The sequence below is a fragment of the Chelonus insularis genome, unplaced genomic scaffold (genome assembly GCF_013357705.1).
Source record: "Chelonus insularis isolate UGA/USDA-ARS -01 unplaced genomic scaffold, ASM1335770v1 scaffold_277_pilon, whole genome shotgun sequence".
In the NCBI taxonomy this organism is placed as follows: Eukaryota; Metazoa; Arthropoda; class Insecta; order Hymenoptera; family Braconidae; genus Chelonus; species Chelonus insularis.
Genome location: NW_023276791.1, coordinates 1,746,453 through 1,766,689, shown reverse-complemented (window position 1 = coordinate 1,766,689; position 20,237 = coordinate 1,746,453). Strand labels below are relative to the sequence as shown.

Below are 20,237 nucleotides of genomic sequence, written 5' to 3'. Positions count from 1 at the left end.
TGTACTTTGTAATATAAATGCAATATCCTTGGTGCATTCATAAGAATTCGTGGGAAAATATTGACAGATAATTTCTTCCTCTGCTTCTGCACCTACATGAAATACTGTCACTTTACACCTAATGCATACGTTTCGTTGAATAGGAGAAAAAAGCTTCTGAATTATGCATCAATAAATAGATAATAAATTCATTTTTTGCAACATGATAATAATCTATAAGGATTATTAATATCATGGGGCAAGATATTATGCATTGCATATCTTTATACTTCATATGACTCATTTGTGACTTTATTTCTTACATTAGAAAGTGTTTGAACGAATACCAGGTCAAAAAAATGCATTTTTTATACACTTTTATTAATTAAGAACAAAATAAAATCATCGAAAAAATGTTTCACATCAAATATATTTTTAAAAACTATTATATCACTATTATTTTCCATACATATTGCTTTTCTTAGCATCACTAACAGATAAAATGATCTCTATTTGAATAATTTACTCAAACAAAAAAAATGTCAACATTTTAAAAACGATTTTTTGTGATTAGTATGTTATTATCATTAAAAATTGACATCATAATAACACATTTATTTTGCTGACATCTATGCGAGACCAATGATAAATAATACTTAAATACATGTGGGGGTGTTCCTAGATTCAAGAAATGTATTTAAAAGAAAAAAAACTGAGTTTTCACTTTACTTGTTGGGTAATATTTCCTGGAAAATATGTTCAATAGACATCTGACTTGTAAATTATCTAAGTCAGGACAAACTATTAAATCATTAATTATTGGAAAAAAAACTTGAACATAAACGAAATTCGTTCCAAAGTTCCTGCATTGCATCAGTGCATAGTTCTCCATATCCATAAAAGTTTACATATGTTGAACAGGATATTTTCTTCTTACTTATCTTAGTTCAAATGCTAGTTCAAGTGTATAACAGCACTTATGAAGAAGTCAGAGTAACATTCAGACTTCATCCTTGGCAGTCTGATAAATCTGGATTACAATTTAACACAAGCCAGATAAGCAAAAGGCTATTAGTACCGAAGTCAACAGATTATAATGATTGCAATCTGAATAATTAACAAAAATTATTTAAAGCCTTATAATCTTATAATATTCTATTTTATATGAAAGATGAAATATGTTTAATCTCTCTTATTTCTTGAATGGCGTCTCTATTTCCTCAAGGATTCAAATCATTCTATCTCATCTCCTCAATATTTATATGCTTTCAGTCATCTTTAAGACATATTTAAACGTTATACCTCAGAACTTTATCTCACTTTAATTCCACGAAATTAATAAATAATTTTAGCATCTTTTAATCGTATATGACCTTTGCCCTAATACTCCAGACATCAAGCAAGTGATAATTTTCTCAGAATCAATTAAATTATTTTTTTCTTCCCAAATAAAGCAAAAAAAGATCTCCAAGAAATATTATTACGTAAAATGAATTGGATAGGCTAGTTACCGAACCAATAAGCTTCTTCTATTCCGATAGATAAATTGATCTAAAATAATAAAAAGAAAAATAGCGAAAGAAACTCGTTCTGAAGCTGTTTTGTTCGGAAGATTTTTTGAACCTGCAGGGAGTTGGTATATATCCTAACATGCCATTGGCAATTCGTTGGTTCGTGTAAGCGATGCGAATAAAATATTAACGCGTAGGGGTTGGAGTTGCCATCACATACATCCTAATGTAATGGTAGGATGAGATATATTATGTCTTTGTTCTTTTTTTCTCGTTCGTCAGTTTTCATCTTCTTTTACCCCTGTCTCTTTTCTTTGAGCTCAACTGGATACCGTTATTTACTGATTTCATTCGTGAAGACCTACAGCGCGGTAAAAGAAAAAAAAGACAGTAAAGAAGCAATTTAGAGATCGCAGAATAAAACTTAATAAGGATCAAGGAACAGGAATTAATGAATTTTTGTTGCAAAAATATATAATTGTGGGATAAAATAATTTTTATGCATTTTTATAAATTCTAAGTGTGTTATATAATTAAAACTATATTTATTACTAATTCTTTTTTATTCTTAAACTAAAGGGACCCACTGATAATAAATTTTAATAATTACAAAAATGCTAATTACTTTTTTGAATGGCTGAAAAAAAATAATTGTATGGAAAAAAATGGGTTTTAAGACTGAAAATAATTTATCATGAAATTTAGGCGATGTAATTCATGAATATAAAATGAGAAATTTAATGAAAGATTTGAGATGAGTTTGAGTGGAAATGATGTGATATATAACATGAAAATAACTTGCATTATTCTTCGTTATAGAAGAGGAGAATTTTTAGCAAGGGGGTGAAAAGTTTGTCAGATCCATATTTTGCTTTACAATTTTCCTCGTAGTATTTTGCTTTGCCAATAAATTCTTTTACTACCTCTTTCCACCATTTATTCAAATCCCCAGTCTCTCATATGTTTCGATATCACTTCGAGAGTATCTATATCCAGTATTACAAATAACCATGTCTCACAATCTAGCCTCTGTGACCTACAAATCAATTCCATCGAATATCATTCTGCTAGAAAACAAGATATATTCATTTACCAAATAACAAGACGGAAAGACATGAGAGGATAAACAAAAAATGTCTGCAAATTGTTAAAAAATGCAGACAAAAAAAAATTTTAAATGCTAACACGTTTAATCCTTCAGTAGGTAGATACATAAATATTTTCGTCGTCACTTGATGGTTATGTTGGAGTTTATCTCACGGTTAGATTGATCTACCGGTAAGAATCTGTAACCTGACGACATGACGAGCTCTTATGGGTACGAGCGATAACCGCAACGATAATGTAACGAGCGAATAAGATAAGGAGATCGCAGTTCGTTCCCCTCTCAATGCAAAAGACGACAAAGCCGACGGCACGCATCACTGTACACTGTCACTTACACCGTTTACAACCCTCCTGAATTCTTTTGCTATTCCACCGAAACCAGAAGAATTCTGAAAATCACTATCAATGTTTCTCATTTGCAAATAATTGATTATTAACTATTCAATGATTTGCTCATCTAGAATTTTATTGGACTGAAAAATGTAATTAAGTTAAACAAAATATCTAAACAATTATTCCAATTTTATTTGGAAAACTAAATAATCTGAACTGAATGATGCAATGATGCTTAAGTAATTGCAAGATGTTTTGTTAGAACTTTTATAAAAATTTCAATTAGAAAAATTGACAGATTAAACTGAGCTAATAAAACATACCAAAAGTCTTGATGTTTATCGAAAACAAGCTTGTTCTTTTAGAGAAAGAGTCATAAACCATTTGTACAGATATTTTGAAAGAAGTTGGAGAAAGTTGTATCCTTTAAGAACTCAAGCTACCCTTCTGTGAGTGCAGTTAAAACTCCGGCGGTTATTACTAAAAAACTTTCTCTGGATGAAAGAGCATTGTAGCAATGAAGAGAATCAGTCGTTTGCTTTACAGTCCTAAGATCACAAGTGTTTAGCTTGGAAATCTAGACTTCTTATTGACACTTGTTTAGTGATTCAAAGTGTTTTGTGCTAATTTCTAAAGTGATTTGTGCAGAAATATTATTATGAGCCCAGTGAAATTATAGTGATATTCCAAAAAAAGTAATGATACAAATAATTATCTAATACACCAGTCTTTTTTAGAAATTCAAAACTTTAATAATTATATTTACTGTCTGAGAAATGAAAATAAAAATGTAGTGCTGTTAATCACTTTTTAGTATTTCTATTACATATTTTTTCTGATTGTAATGAGATCATGAAAGTGCAATAAAAATGTTACAGCTTTTTCAAAAGATGCAAAAGGAAATAAAATTTTAAAAAAATATTTGTTTAATAAAAACTTGTGTTTTGGAGTGACGGTGTTAACATGTGACTTATGAAATTAATTAAAAAATAATCCAGCATACTTCAGACATAATTGTGATCGACAACACATAATAATAAAATTATCAAATGACTTTGTTAACAAATTGCAAAAGTCTTTATTCTTCTGTGCAAATTTTTATTTATGTATTTCTGTCACAATACGATAAATTAAATTAATGGTGATGTTGATACCCCGTCATGTTGATAATAAAACCGTTGTAGTACAACTTACGATGCTAAATATTTCAATAAAAAATATAAGAGGAAGAGTAAGAATCTATTCCAGAATCATTTGAAAAAGATTTATGTACTCGAAATTACCATTATACAGTTCAGGGATCTACATAGATTTTCTTCTGTTTTTTTTATCGTATAAATTAAACATTCAACACTAGCATTAGATTATCGATTTGCATTTTTATAAAAGGCACATTCGCTATTCAATAATATCTGATTTGAGATAGTTAAGCTCGTCAATATTTGCGGCTTTCGGCGTTTTCACTGTGATGTAAAATCTCAGAATGACCATTCGGATTAATCTACAGTGAATGAATTTAGAATCTCAATAAATTCGACTATTTATGAGAACTTATATTACTTATTAAATATAATTCAATTCTTTCTGATATAGAACCTACATCAAAGATAAAATTATATTTATTAGGCATAGCTGAAATTATTTTTTGCCTGTTAAATTAACAGTTTGATCTTTAATAAATCATTTTCAAAGGTTCGTAAGATTGAATTCAGTTCTTTTTGTCTTCTGTTCAAAAAAAAATACTCTCTATATGTTTCGTTTAAATAAGAATTAAAAGATTTATTATTAATGAAATAATTTTTTAAACTAAACTTTGATGTGTGAAAAAATATTTACGTTATTTTAAAATATTCTAGACAATTTTATTTATATGTATCGATGTATTTCGTTTTCATAAATATTTATTTCAGCAATAAATTTTAAATGAACTGCGAAATAGTGTGTACTATAGATTCATGAAGAGCAATACATTGTAATTACCCTTACATGTTACAAGTATTAAACTCTTCCGTACATAAGTTAAATTATATTGAAGATTAGTCAATATTTAAATGAAATTTTTACATGCTGTTACTTCTTATATTAAAATTGTTAATTTTATTCATCATTTTTATTAATAATCAAGAGCAGTTAACGACGCAATAAAATTGTTGAATGTTGCCATAAAAATATTGTAAGTAAATTTAATCGCTTATTTACATATCAAGGAACTATTTATTTATCGATGATATGACTTTCTGATTACATCACATACATTGCTGTGCCAGTGTGTAATCAAACAAACCACCAAAAATTGCCTATTGATTATTATTAAATACCATCACATTGCAGTTTGTAAATTGTAATGGTAAGGCTTATCGTTTTTTAAGTATCTGATGAATAAATATAAGGAATATGTAATTTATTAAAGCATCGTCTACGAATTGTATCGAAAGAAACGATTCAAATACTTTTTGGGATTATCAATGAAATCTCAAATAATGTGAGGTTTTATTTTTGTCGATTTAAATTTACTGTTATTACATTTAATTGTATTATCTACCTTCTTTAAACGTTTAATAAATTATTATTAATAATAATAATAAACTATTCAGTGAAATTCAAATAGTTTTAGGTTCAAAAAAAATAACAAAACTTCACCTTCGCTGTTGCGACGGACGCTTCATGAACATTATTTAGTTTTTTAGTGAAGTAGGCAAGTTTTTTTTGAATCCAAGCTTTTAAATTGTTTTAATGATGATTGAATATTTTTTTTATACAAACTTATCACTACATGGTTTGTTGATTCTAATACTCATAATTAATATTCATTATTATGTAATTTAAAAACTAAAATATTAATTATAAGAAATAATTTTAATTTATTGTATATTTTATTATTTCTGTATTTTTGTATACTTTTGATCTTTTTTGAAATCATTTAAAAATTAATTTCAAGCAATACTTTGCTTCAGAAAAAATTATTTCATCAAAATAATCCATACTTTCACTGCGGTTCTCAACTCGATTACCAAAACTCCCCATAATTTATTGTTCTGCTATAAAATTCACAAAATGGTTCATTACCAACGTCCTCCTGCTTATCAGAATGAATAAATATTTACAGTCGTCATATAAGAAGACTGATGTTGGATGGTATTTTATTAGTTTTCTCGCCCTTCTAAAGTCTCATTTTCACGCGATTTCATTCTAATAAAGATACAGTGTAGACTGTTATAATATTTTATTCGCTCAACTGAAATTCATTCATAAATATAACTAATGCCCAATGTTTTACAGTCATTATGAGATATATATATATGTCAAATAAGCTCTGTAAGTGGTATTTAGTTTTTACAATTTTATCTCATTTGTATGCGTGTAATGTATCCACTGCCCATTTACTCGACATTTCCTTAGTTTAAATAATACAAATAGTCTGATATGTACAGTATCATCCAGCAATTACTAGTACAATCGTAGGTAGGTATCAAATACATTTCTATATCTTCATGCACCATCTTTATTCTATACAGCCTCCCAGTGGATGGTGTATTGATCTCTCAGTAGCTGAGAGTATTCTGTACGAATGTAATCCAACTTTTAGTAGCTAAAAATGAATATTGGGTTTTTAAATTTTATTCAAGAATTATAATTACCAAGTTTTATTTTTTAACACAAATTTCGTGCCTATTATCTAATTGTTATTGCTTTTTTTCCTGTTGTTTAATTTGTGAAAAAAATTAATTAACGAACATATTAATTCCTAAATATCTTAAAAGCATGTTTTGGAGTAACTCCAACAATTTGTAAATCTTTTTAAAAATTATTAATGGATGAAATTTATTCGTATTGGTTAAAGATCAATTGTTTGTTGATGAATAAATAAAGTAAAAAAAGTGTATCAGAGATATTGATGTGAATTTATTAAAAAATGCAAAATTTGTGGCAAAAATCCAGCGGGAGACCCCAAACAAATTGACTACGATATCCAGAGGAATATAAGTGTTAATAATATCTTTATAACTCGATGTAAGATCATAACAATCATATATAGGAGTGTCTAAGCATGTAAAAATGCAAATAATATAGCGATAAAAAATTAAACGTGACTCAGTAGCAAACATTTTGTGATGTCAAATGAGTCATCTTCCTTCACATCTCATCTGCTAGCGCCACTCCGTCTAGTCAGTTTTAGTATTGATACTGAAGGTTTATATTTAATTCGGATTGCTTTAACAAGCGATAAACAAATGCTGTATCACTTGAGTAAAGCTTAAATTAGTCTCAATACCATTTCAAACGCACACTCTCATTTATGGAGATGATTAGGATGGTGAACGTTAAGTTGTCGTTGTAGGGGAATCACCACTGAGGGATTTGCGTTAGTGGGGATGGAGATACAGCAAGTGGAGGATACCCCAAGTCATAGTAAGGCCAAGTACCGCCTCTGAGCATGCAATGGGCGGGAATCCCAGCACAATTTATGACAGAATTCGGCACTGGCATCTACTGGAAGCTTCCAGGACTAACATTTATCTCTCTCACACTCGTCGTGGCCATTACGTTCCCATGATTGGCTGGAATTGTGACACCACGAGAATCAGATAAGGTTTTAAAAAGGTTTTTCTAATTGTCGTTTGTTAATGATCATTTCAATGGAATAATTTGTTCTAAGAAATTCCAATAATTTCATCTCCAAAATAAATACAGTTATGGATGGACTTTTAATCATCATGGACATGTAATTCATTCGAGCAGTAAATCTATATTCAACGAGATTAGAATTGAATTCTAAGAAAAAAATTTTATGGAAGAATTCATCAATGAAAAACTGTTCATAAATCAATCTAGTTCTCAGACTTATTTCCAAACATTTGTCGATTTTCCAGTGACAAAAGATTTTCTGTAAAGAATTTGTTGTCAACTCTAAGAGAATTTTTCTTTATGAGAAAGATTTTATAGAGTGAAGAAATTCATTCATTCTTGCTTTCCATTGATCGACAATTCGTTTCAGAATTATTAAAATTTTCAACATAAAAAAAAATTGAGAATAAGAAGCTACAGCTATCTCTGAGAAATTTTTAAAATTTTAACAATTTTTGTAAAAAATTCAGTCTTATCATACGTTTACCTGTATTTTCGTTCATCGATACAGCGTCGAACGATGGAACTCAAGGAATGAAATGTTCAAGTTCTCTCATTTACCAACGATCAATGAACCGTGTAATTTGAACAAAATACGAATTTTTCATAAATTAAAATCGTTTCTATAAGTTCATAATAAAAGACTATTTTTCTACTTTAAGATCTTTTCAGTAAATATATCTTTATAATCATGTGTAAAACAGGTTTATAATTTTTATTATGATGTTAATCACCTAACAGTACATGAACCAATAGCTAAACGATGTCCTTTGTAATACCTCTTTTATCGTCAAAAAAAGAACTCTTGCTCGTTGGATTATTGAATAAAAATGCGACTGGCAGTAACGTTAGTTTATGACTGTTTTAACGACTAAAGCTACACCCCAGTAAGCATTTAACCAGCCCTACAAAACACAGTCACTAGTTTCACATTTTACAGTCAAATTTATTATCTGTTACCTCCTTATATGATAGAATAATAGCGATGATTGTCAGTTTAAAGGGACTCATAAATTCACGATCAAGACATTTATGCCGTTTGTTCTTCAGGACATATGCTATGAGTCAAAGATCAAATATGTTATAACCAATTGTACCGCTATTTGAATTTCGTGCCTACCTACAGCCTTTGCTATCGACAACTTGCCGATGGAGCGGTACAGTCGTTTACCTTGCCGGTATTACCATTAGTGATATTGATTTGCTGTTTCATGGTAACATAAAATTCTGAATAAACGACTGAAGTTTAAATATCACATAAAATCGATAATTACTTGTTAATTCGCTTGAAAAAACCTCTAAAATGCTAATTTAAATTATTATCTTGTTAATGTGCAAATAACTTTTTAAAGATTGGCGTAAATGTTTTAAATATTAATGGAAGATCAACAACTTAACGAAGATGTTCATTGATTTTCTGAGCGATGGCGCTATTCAGCAATCTGTAGATTGTTCTGGAAAAAAAGATTTAAAATTATAAAATGAATGTTTCAATATTCATTTGCAAATAATTAATGAATTTATTTTAGTTAGTTTTATTTTTTTTTTTTTAATTAAAAAGAAAAAAAAAAATGGAGCCAACATTACGCGGTGTTCCCAAGCGGTCACCCATCCAAGTACTAACCGCGCTCATCATTGCTTGACTTCAGTGATCGGACGAGAACTGGTATACACAATGAGATATGAACGTTGGCTGAAATTAAGGTGATAAATTTTTTGGTTTTATAATTCGACAAATTTTGCATAAAATAATATAAAAAAATATAATTGCTTTTTTTTACGTTATAAATTGGATATAAAAATAATAAAATACTATTTTATATACTAAAGAAGAAAGGTTTATTGTAAAAAAAAATTTGATGTTTCAATGAAATTATGGAAAACATAAATCAAAAAAGATTTCATCTATTGTTTTCGTAAAAAAGATAGAGATTGAGACATAAAATATAAAAACAATAAATATTTCCGATATTATGAGACACGATGATCACCAGCAATTGTGCACATTTAACAATGTCATTCATTACATTTACGAGGTCATGAAGGATAGAGTGAGTATCTTGAGGTAGCTTCATCGTCACTTTAAATCCCGTTACTTGATCGTAAAAGACTTTGATGACCGGCGGAGGTGCCCCGACGGTACCTACGACTGCGAGAACGCTGACTCCCATAAAGACAGGGAGTTTCCTGTGTCTACTAACCGCCACTCAGCAAACGGGAATGACATTTACGTACCCACTTGCCAATGATCGTTTTCATAATCTTTAATGGACTGGGAATGTGAAAAAGATAGAATATAACAATTAGGAAATTATATTCTGTTACACAATTGACATTACTTTTAGTGCTATTGTTACGACGACAATTTTGAGGGCTTTAAATACAAGTGAGAAGAATAAAGACTTTATGATAAACCACGGAATTTTAACTTTAAATACCAATGGATTCGTTTACGTCATTGTTGTATCTATACCCGTTTTTATAATTTATTACTGACAAGTATTGTTTTCTCCAATTAATTTAGTCATCTTCCAAGGTTTAAATCATTTTCGAACAGGTCTCTTTCAGTTAGATACCATCAACTTGATGCAATAGATCAATTGGAGTAAATTAATGCTCCAATAAATAATGCTTCATCTGTATTATTCACAATAAATAACATTTTATTCATCGACAAGAATGATGATCAAATTACTGATAAATAACTTTAGATTTCAAAGTAATCTAGGACATTAATAATTTGTTTTTTATTGTTTTTATGGAATCAAAAAATAATTATTCCCGCTATATAAATGCGCATGCACGTGCATGCCGCCATATTGATTTTAGACAGTGCTAGAATATTTTCAAATGCAGCTTCAATGATTTATTTTTAGATTTTTATCTTTATCTGAAAAGTATTTAAATACAAAATTAATAAAATTATATTTGATGGATTTATTAATAGGCAGACAGAATTCTTAGCAGAATTTTAAAAAATTAAAAATTTCTTTTTGTTACAATGAAAGGAAAGATAATTTATAAAAATCCAATCTCAGGAAAGGAAAGCTAACAAAGAGGTTTCATTTATTCCGAATTTTATTGTTCAATAATAAAACAACTCATAAAATTATTCCACTCAAATATAGTCATTGTGAATAAATCGTTATTACATGACCCCCATTTGCTTCCAGTACCTGCATACTTAGGATCTTTCAAACATTTGAGAGTTTTGGCTATAATATAAATGCTTCTAAAATTCTCTTGCTCACTTCCAGAAGGGAGTACAAACACGTGGGTAATTTGAAGTTCATACATTAAGGAATCATAATCCCTGTTGATTCACCAGCTCTCACACCTGGGGATCTTCGAAACTGCAGACACAAAATTATTTCGAGGACTTTTGGTTGGTTATACAATAGCTTGCAAAGGAAATAACCAACAAGAAGTCTGTCTCACAATTTATTTCTCATAGAATACAAGTTGACATGATAAATGAATTTATTAAAGTCTGCATTTATTCAAAGCATGAGCTCTGAAGAGCTCCAGATCCACCAACGGCGTCGAGTTTTCTCACCAGAACACGGTTTTGTATAGGGTGGTCCTAAGGGAAAAGTGTTTCTGTGATCTCATAAATTTTATTGGTCATCACTACCAACTTCAAAGACATTTTTTTCTACCGCGACCAACACACACACGTGCGCATCATATACCTTCTGTTCTGCTTTTTTTTCCCTTTCAGATTATGTGCGCCACGTTATTAAAGCCAGCCACCTGCCGCTCGATGGAACTCACTTCAGGGATGAACACCATTATATCTTCAGGTACCACCACGTACATGGACTTTACTGTCAGGTACTAGAGGGGTAGGACGAGCTAAACAAAGAGAGGAGCATCTAAGAAATGCGAGAGGACGATTTCGTGTAGTGAAGAAAGAGAGGATTCTGTGCTGCAGACTAGAAGATCGGTGCAAAAGTGAAAAGAAAGATAAGAGTGGGGTAGTGAGCAGAATACCTGAGAGGAAAGGACGAAGAGAGAGAGGGAGAGAGCTAAGAGGGTGAGTTCGCGAGGTAATGCCGGCAAGAATAAAGGAAAAGCGAGAAAAATGTGTCTAACGTGGCAAAGGCAATTCCTCAGCTGGAGTTGCCGCCTTAATGCTCGGACGAGAGAGGCGATTGGTTCTCGAGAAGAGCTCGCGGGAAAGATGGCCGCCATTTCCCTCCAACCACCCGGGGAAACCCCCCCACTGCACCCTGTGCGTGTGCACGTCCGTGCGCGGGGGTAGAAGCGTGTGAGTAAAAGGAGTCCAAGAAACTCAAGGAGGGGTAAGAGACGAAGGAATCCCTGGGACTCTTATTCTTATTAACTGTTTAATCTTTCTTTGAGATGTATGAGCGCATTACCAGAACTTGTTTATTTGCAGCTATCCGCCTTCTCGATTTTGTCCTCTGATCTTCTTGGACTCTTGAACCTTCATATGGTGTCTTTGTTATCTGTAATCAAAATAACACATGTGATTCACTGAGATTACGTTTGAAACAAAATTACTCTTAACATTGTAATTAATGTTTTCTTTCTACCAACAAGAAATTTTCATTTTTATAAAAAATCTTATTTCATTGTTTATTATATAAAATAAAAAATTAAAATTATTTTTTTTCTAGAGTAAACTGCAAATTTTCTTAAAAAATAAATTGAAAAATTAACATTTTAAATTTATTGTAATATGTTATTAGAAAGTTGACTGAAGAAGAACATGTTTTGGAGTTATAATACGTAATTTTAATATAATCTCACACAATTGTGAATGTGGGGAAGGGTAAAGTCTCAATTCTATGGCTTTAGGAGAATCTCCCTGGTAAGAACAGAGAAGACGTAGAGAGTTATACCACTCAATTATTTGATAATGTCACCGACATCGTGCTGAGGGAATCTCGTTAAAACTTTGGAACGAACTCCTGCTGTAATCTCCCCAATGTTTATGCTGCTTTCGTAAATCTTGTCTTTTGTGAAAGGATCGGTTACTCCTTCATGTGAGAGGAGACAAAGAACACCAATCAGATAGATAATGCTGTAAAATTCAGAAAATTATACCTCTGATACCACTTTTTAATTTCATTTCTAATTTATGTGACTTCAACTATGAGAAATATAGTTATAATATTAAACATTTATCATACTGAAGTAATTTATAGCATTAAAATAAAGTTTAACTTGGCAATAAACATAAAAACTGTGTGAAAAACATTTTTAAAAAATTTTTAATGTGAATATTAAATTATTAATGATATTCAAAAAACGAATGATCTAAAAAACTAACATGCTAAAATCACATCAATTGATGATATTATAGTTAATCCTTCATTCTTATTAATTAAACCATTTAAGCTGCTCCGTAAAACACGCCGACAAGATAATTCTATAAATCGAACTAAAGTGCTTACAAGTTTTTTAACTGGAAAAACATTACTGTATCGTTTAAGTTATTATAATTGGATGGAGATCGTTAAGATGATGATCTCAACTTCATCAGTGAAATTACAAAGAATATAAAAGATCTCTTTTGTGTCTGTTTAAGATTCTTTCATTAAGAATTCGGTAGCACATATTATAAAGGCGACAAGAAATACATATTGAGATTTTTATCAACCACAAATACAATCAAGAATAATCGAAGAAGGATCATCATAAAAAAATTATCTTTAACTGATTATTTTACTCCATAACATGATAGCCAATTATGAATATGGTTGTAAGGAAGACTGGTTTTGGTGGTCGTAAAGAAATAATGTGCAATTAAATATATATTTATCAGCAGAATTAGTGTAGCAGTTAAAAAAATATTAGGAATAAATGTCAAGGAAGAAAAATATGTTGATATTCGTTAATAATAAATAAAAAATATTCTAAAGAAAATATTGAATTGGTTCTTGACATCAATTCACCTTTTCATCGATTCGGATCATTTAACAAGGTGGAATTGATCTATCAAGAATAGCTGTAAGAGCCAGAATGTGACAGTTTAATAAAAAGAAGAAAGAGCTTGATGTAACGTAAATATTTCTACACACTGAAGAGTAAATAATGTTCTAAATTGAGACACGTCAACGAAAGAGAAATGTGTAAATAAAAAATGGGGATATTTTTTTATAGAAGTAGAAGTAATGATAAACGAGATTTGGAGACCCAGTTAAATCTGTTGGTCTCGATATCAGTTCTCCAATAGAGGAGGAGCTTCTTCAAGTCCTAGGGACAACGTTCTTCAAGTGATGTACGAGCACGAAGACCACCCTTGGAGATCGAGGCAAATGTTCTAGCCGGTTTCACACAAAAATCATATTTATCGCCTCGCCTACCTGCCGCGAATCTGTGTTCCCGCTTATCTCTCTTCTTTCTCTTCATCCCCGCCCATAATGTCTCTTGCACGAGGACGACTGGAATTTTTTCTTTCAACTTTAACCAAAGAGTGATGCCTTCACCATGCGGAATTTATATTCTTGACTTTGAAACTCGCTTTCGAGACACTCTTTTGGATGATTAAATAGTTGGTAAGACTGAATGTATGAATACATATTTGATTTAAGTTAAGGAAAGAAGAGAAGAACCCTACGTGGGAATTCCCAAGTATTTATGAGAGGGGTGGCGAAACAGTGACATCTTAATTATTGCTGTACCTGCGAGATCCCGTAGCGAAACCTTAAGTGTTCATTTTTCTCTGCTATAGATACCCACAAATATTCTCTCCGTTATTATGAACGTTTAGTTTGGTGGTTTTTTTTTTTATCAAATTCTCCATGGGACATTATTACCCGCAGATATTATTTATTTGTAATAGATTTTTACGGTTAATATGGGGATGGTTTTAGAGGAAATTGAAGCGAAAGAGTTTATTGCCACTCTTGCAATATGAGCCATTCGTTTATGTATTTAAATATTTTATGATAAAAAAAACTTCATCTATAGATATTTGATTAAAAATGTTAGTTATTAATTTTTAAATAATAAAGATATCAAAATGATAACTTTAGAAATATTAGGATGATTGGGAATAATTATCATTCTTTTCACTTCTCTATTATAGAAACCTAGAGGATAATTTACTGATACAAATGATCATATATTTTTGAATAATTTTGTTGAATAGTATTTTTAAAATTATTTGATTCTATTAATTTCATTACTTGAAATATGAAAATTATTTTTAAAAAAAATTTTCTATACTTTATAACCAATGAATATTATCATGAATATGAATTTAATCCATTCCCTCCTGATGTCCAGAATTTGGGCAGTTCACACCCTAGAGATAACTTTTTTTATTCATAAATTCAGCTCTCCTTCACATCCTCGATAATGGACCCGTAGAACAAGACCAAGGCAGAAAGGGTGATAGTGCTTTTTGTCGCTTTGCAACGCGATAATATAAAAGGATTACAAAATCAGAGCTTAATACTACTATTTTTTACCATTAATTAACACAAAAATAAACCAAAAATTTAAACCATTAAAAATTCCACCCCAATATAATTTAACTCTAAAGTATTCTTTTAAAAGAACTTTTAATTTTAAATCTTATAGATTATCACCATTGTAACTCAGACGGATTTATTGAAACTTTTTTAATCCGACATTGCAATTACTTGAATTTTACAACCCCCTTGATATATCTTGAATCATTGGATTAGCATTCCTTCTACGACAATCTAAAACTCGTCATCAAAGTCTGATTACATTGGAATAATAAATTGCAAAGAAATGAGAATATCACAGTTACAATTCAAAGCGTATGTATATAACAAGATGTAAGGGGAATAAAAAATGCGAGCGATTACTAGAGTCGTTAAATGCGCACAACACTGCAACGAACGCGTGGATATAATGAATTAAGGGAAATCAGAAATTGCTTCAAATAGCATCGTAAAAATAAAGTTAGTTCAAAAAGAGGGTCGCAAGGTCTGTGAGGCGAGAAAAGAACAGAAAAGATGGGGCGACCTCAGCCTTAGAGAATGTGTAGCACGGAAATTGCTAAGAAACGCGTATTAAAAACGTTGGATTTAGTGGAGAGATAAGCCGAGGGGATGAAAGACGTAGGGAAGGTTTTAAGCGCCTGCGGAAACTGAAAGAAAAGAAAAACTCTCTTATAGTCGTGCACTTCGCATTACCGTCGCCTTTCTGTGGTCGTTATCCAAAGCCAAGCAAACTTCAATCCCTCTCACCACCCTCTAACGCATCATTTAAGTCGCCATCTGCAATCTAGTTTTTCTTCCTTTTAGACATTTTCTTTACATATCTCTTGAGAAGACGGTTATCTCCAGAATTTATTCCTCCTTTTAGCTAGAAAAATTAATTAATTTTTATAATCCTATTGTTATTTACATCAAAAAGATTTTATCTTTCAAATAGCAGTTTAATTCAGCATTATGATCTGTTCTATGATCCGCTTGCTTCTTCATGATTAAAAAAAGACAAACCTTCATTTATTTATTAAAAAAAGTATTATTCATATTTATCAATTGCATTTCTATAATTTTATTGAGTTTAACATGAATAATTTTAATATATACAATATTTTAAAAAACTGATGTTTGAATGAAATACTTTTTTTTATTGTAAATAGCGAAAAAATTGAATTAAAAAAATTTTCATGAATTTTTTGATTTAAATGAATATTTTTTAAGAGTGATTGAATCACATTTAGAATAGTTGGTGTTAAAAAATAGAGATTTGAGTAATTTCCAATGATTGTGTGTAAAGAGCAATAATCCAACTCGGTATATTTCTCTCATCCTTTATCGTTCACCATCTACTCGTCTTGGTGGATCGTAGCAGTACTTTTATGTCGTCGTAAAAGCGCCGTAACAATTAATAAGTATCTCGTAAAAGCGATTGCCGTTGACACCTCTTTGAATGACAAGAATGATGTTTGCTTATGCGCGTGCCTACTTGAGGAACCTTGCCAACGGGTAGGTGGTTTCACTATTGATCATAAATCAACTTTATGCTTTGGTCGTTACTTTTTAATCGGTCAGTTATATGCTCCCGACTTCTGAATGCTTTTATACCTCTCGTACGACTACGTTTTATGTTTCTCACTCCCTCTTGATGTTTTAAATACACCAATAAATTGTCTTGCTCATAAAGTGTATAATTAAAGGCTATTATTTTATCTGTTCATCTTATTTTTTCCAAATTATTTGTCAATTCCGTATGAAATAAATCAACTTGATGGGGCTAATAGAAAATAAAAGAACTAAATGGCTTTGTCTGGCAACGCCACTTCTCTTTATCTTGGTTAATTGTCTGTGTATTCCACAAAATAGATTTTACAGAAGGAGACGGTTACGTAGGGCGCAACAAATACAATTTCCGTCGGCCATTGTGCACGTAACACGCCTGGGAAGAGCAGACTAGATAATATTGCGAACTCTCGAATATAGGAACGGTGTGGTGCTCGCCACAGAATCGCGGTTGGGACTACTGCGTCGTTGCCTTAATTAAGTTACATACTATCCGCATCGTTCGGTACGTATTAATGTAACACAAAAGAGGGTGATCATAAATTGGTGCCAATGTGACCCAGAGGAGTCTCCAGACTCCAGAGGATTCATACAGTATGCTATTTGACTTTGTCAGTCCATGTGATCGTGGCTTCTAACATAAATACACGTATTCCTAAAACTAATGTATTCACATAAAGCCTTAGAGTAAAAAAGAAATTATTACCTTTTGTTTTTCAAGACAATTAATGAAATATCTCTAATTACTGAAAGATGACATTCAACATTGAAAAACGAAATAATGACTCCTATTTTGTAGAATAAATTTTTTTTTTACAATCAAAAATTTGTTACTGATTAATTATTAATAATGTTCATTATTTCAAATAGAAAATGAACATTTTAATTTTATAAGGATACTGTAATAACCTTGATTTAAACGAATGGGCGTTTAAGAAAAAGAAGTAATTTATTTTCAAAACAGTTTAAGTATAAATTTTTATAAGTACAATACCATATTTAAGAAAAAAAAGGTCTTTTTAATTATTTAGCAAACATTAACAATGCAATAAATAATAATTATTATTGATATTTTATTCAATGTTGAATTGTTATACACAAGCTTACGAGTAGCAATAAAATAGAGTCCCATGTAGGCTTGATTACGTTTTTCGACCGTATATCATCATTTGATTAAAATATTCAATAACAATTCAGAGCTACTCTATTACTATCATAAAGCTATCCATTACATTAATAATAATTAAATATCCCTTATTTTATTCCATTTTTTCTTAAGTTGTGGAGCCATATAATCATTTTATACACACTTCAAAGCGTGTTCAAATTTATTATTTGTTTACAGCGTTGAATATTGGACACGCTGAATGATGTTTTTGGATCAAAAATAATTTAATTCTTCATTATAATACTCATCACTGAAACACATTTATATAAAAACAACATTTATATTTATGAAAATTACCAGTTACTGACCTAATATTTGTACAACATAACATTAATGAAGACAGGATAAGAATAGAATAGTCCAGAATGATGACAAAAATGCCATGATCCTGCCATCATTCTAGATCCGTCCTGTTCTTATCATGTCTTCATTCATGTTATGTTGAACAAGTATTATTATTTTATTTAATAACATTATGATCAACGATAAAATGACTCTTAATCCAAGAATATCGTTTTTTTACTACACAAAGAGCTTTTGAAACTCAAATAAACTATTTATTAGCTTTAGTGTTACTGAGACAGATAAATGTCTTGAGATAACTGAATTTGTCATTAAAGATAATAATTTTCACGAATGAAGTTCATGGAACCCACATGGGGTGTGAAGATGTAAGACTCTCGAAAATTCTTTCAGTAGTTTGAAGCCAGCTTTACCAGGGGCCAAGGGTTGCTATCATCAAGACGGTGGCTCGCGAACTGAAGAAGGTGGGGTTGATAGGGATGGTGAAGCAGTAACCTTAACGACTTGGCCATAGTATCGAACGATCCATCCAACCATTTAGATAGTCTCCAAACGATTCGGTAACCTTTGGGTCTGCAAAAGCGATATGGTATCGACTCTAAGGCCAACGGGACGGCTTGACGTTTTTTGAAAGCGTTTTCTAGCGCTTGCTCCTCTATCCTTTTCACAATCTTTTTGTATTTCTTTCCTTTTTTCTACTCCTTTCATTCGCTTTATTTCTTTTATAAATACAACTACTACCAATATGGTAGACGTTATCAGTCGAATATCGTTTTTACTTTATCCATCCAGTTCTTATCACATTACACTTTAAAAACATCTCGATGAATTTTTAGCAGGACAGGGGCGACTGAAATGGTCCATAAGGGTAACGGTTGGGTTATGATTCTTTTTAGCTGTAAATTAAGTTGATTATTGATATGTAAAATATGTCAACAACCTTAGAAGAAAATTTACACAACAAAGAAAATTGGAAATTAATTATTATTAAAGAATAAATAAATAATTTTAATGAAATTCTTTTTTTTATAAAAGTTAACTCATTTTGTTGATAATGAAGAGTAAAAATATAATTATTTATTTAAAAGAAACGAATAAGATTTTAATGTTTAGCTAACCTTCTAGTAGAACTGAAAAAGTCAATCTAGTGAATAAAAATGACTCAGTGTAAGAATTACATTCAAAACATTGAGTTTATTATTTAATAGAATTATCCCACTATAAAACAAGTAGTATGACCAATCCAAGTAAGTGGTAATAACATAATGGCCAACCAGAATGACAAGTACACTAAAGCTATACCATATCTATAACAATTAATCATTCAAAGTGGACACTGAGAAATGGGGTAGAAATTTCTTCATCCAAAGATCAACTAGGTACATAACATTTTTCATTCCTCCTTACTATAGAGTCCATGACAATGAGAAGTAGATGCCTAAGTCATCTAGGATTTTGATACGAAAAAACATAAATACATAATATAAAATGCAATAAGGGATCTTGAAGAGCAGTGGTGCATGAATGCCCACTCCGGAAGAGGTGGGGTTAGCTTTTGCTGCAGAAATGGCAGGAGTCGCAGGCAGTAGTGGTTCAGTATGCATACATATCCGGTGGGACGAAGTGTTATGCGTCTGCAGGGGGTAAAAGTGGGAATGAAGCTTGCGCGGGAGAGAGCGACCCCTGCCGGAAGATCCGGGTTTGACGGGGTAGTTTCCCGGTCTAGTGGAGGATGAGGGGCGAACAGAACGAGTTCTACCGAGGGGTGGAACGAAATGGAATGGAGTCGAGCTGGAAAGTGCCGTAGGGTGAGTGCGGGAAGACAGGGGAACGGGGTCTGGAGATTGATAACGCAATTCCAAGACTGCCATTACCCCCGACCATCGGCCAACACTCTTGCATCCCGTTCCAGCACTCCTATCTTTTCCTTTTTTTCTTCCTGCCGTTTTTCCTCTGATGTTTTTTTTTACTTCTGTTCTCGTTTTCTCATCCCGAACTCTCCTTCCATGACCGGGGACGCCAAGTTTCAGAAATGTTAACTCCATAAATGCCAGACTATTTTTCGCACAGCCCATGGGAGAAAAAAGCCAGTATGATAGAGAACCGTGGCACCAGTCGTATCCAACAACAATGCTAGAAATAAAGTTACAGAAAGGTATACCTGTAATTAAGAGGTCGTTTACTTTTATGACCGTACCGGCTCTCTTTGAAACA

General features: G+C 31.3%; 1 non-coding gene across 1 annotated transcript; it reads right to left on the bottom strand.

Annotated features, from left to right (window-relative positions):
* Positions 1 to 9,131: 9,131 nt before the first annotated feature.
* LOC118073401 (5S ribosomal RNA) lies at positions 9,132 to 9,250 on the bottom strand. Its single transcript, XR_004691105.1, has one exon. It is a non-coding gene; the product is annotated as a 5S ribosomal RNA (ribosomal RNA).
* Between the last annotated feature and the right edge of the window lie 10,987 nt (positions 9,251 to 20,237).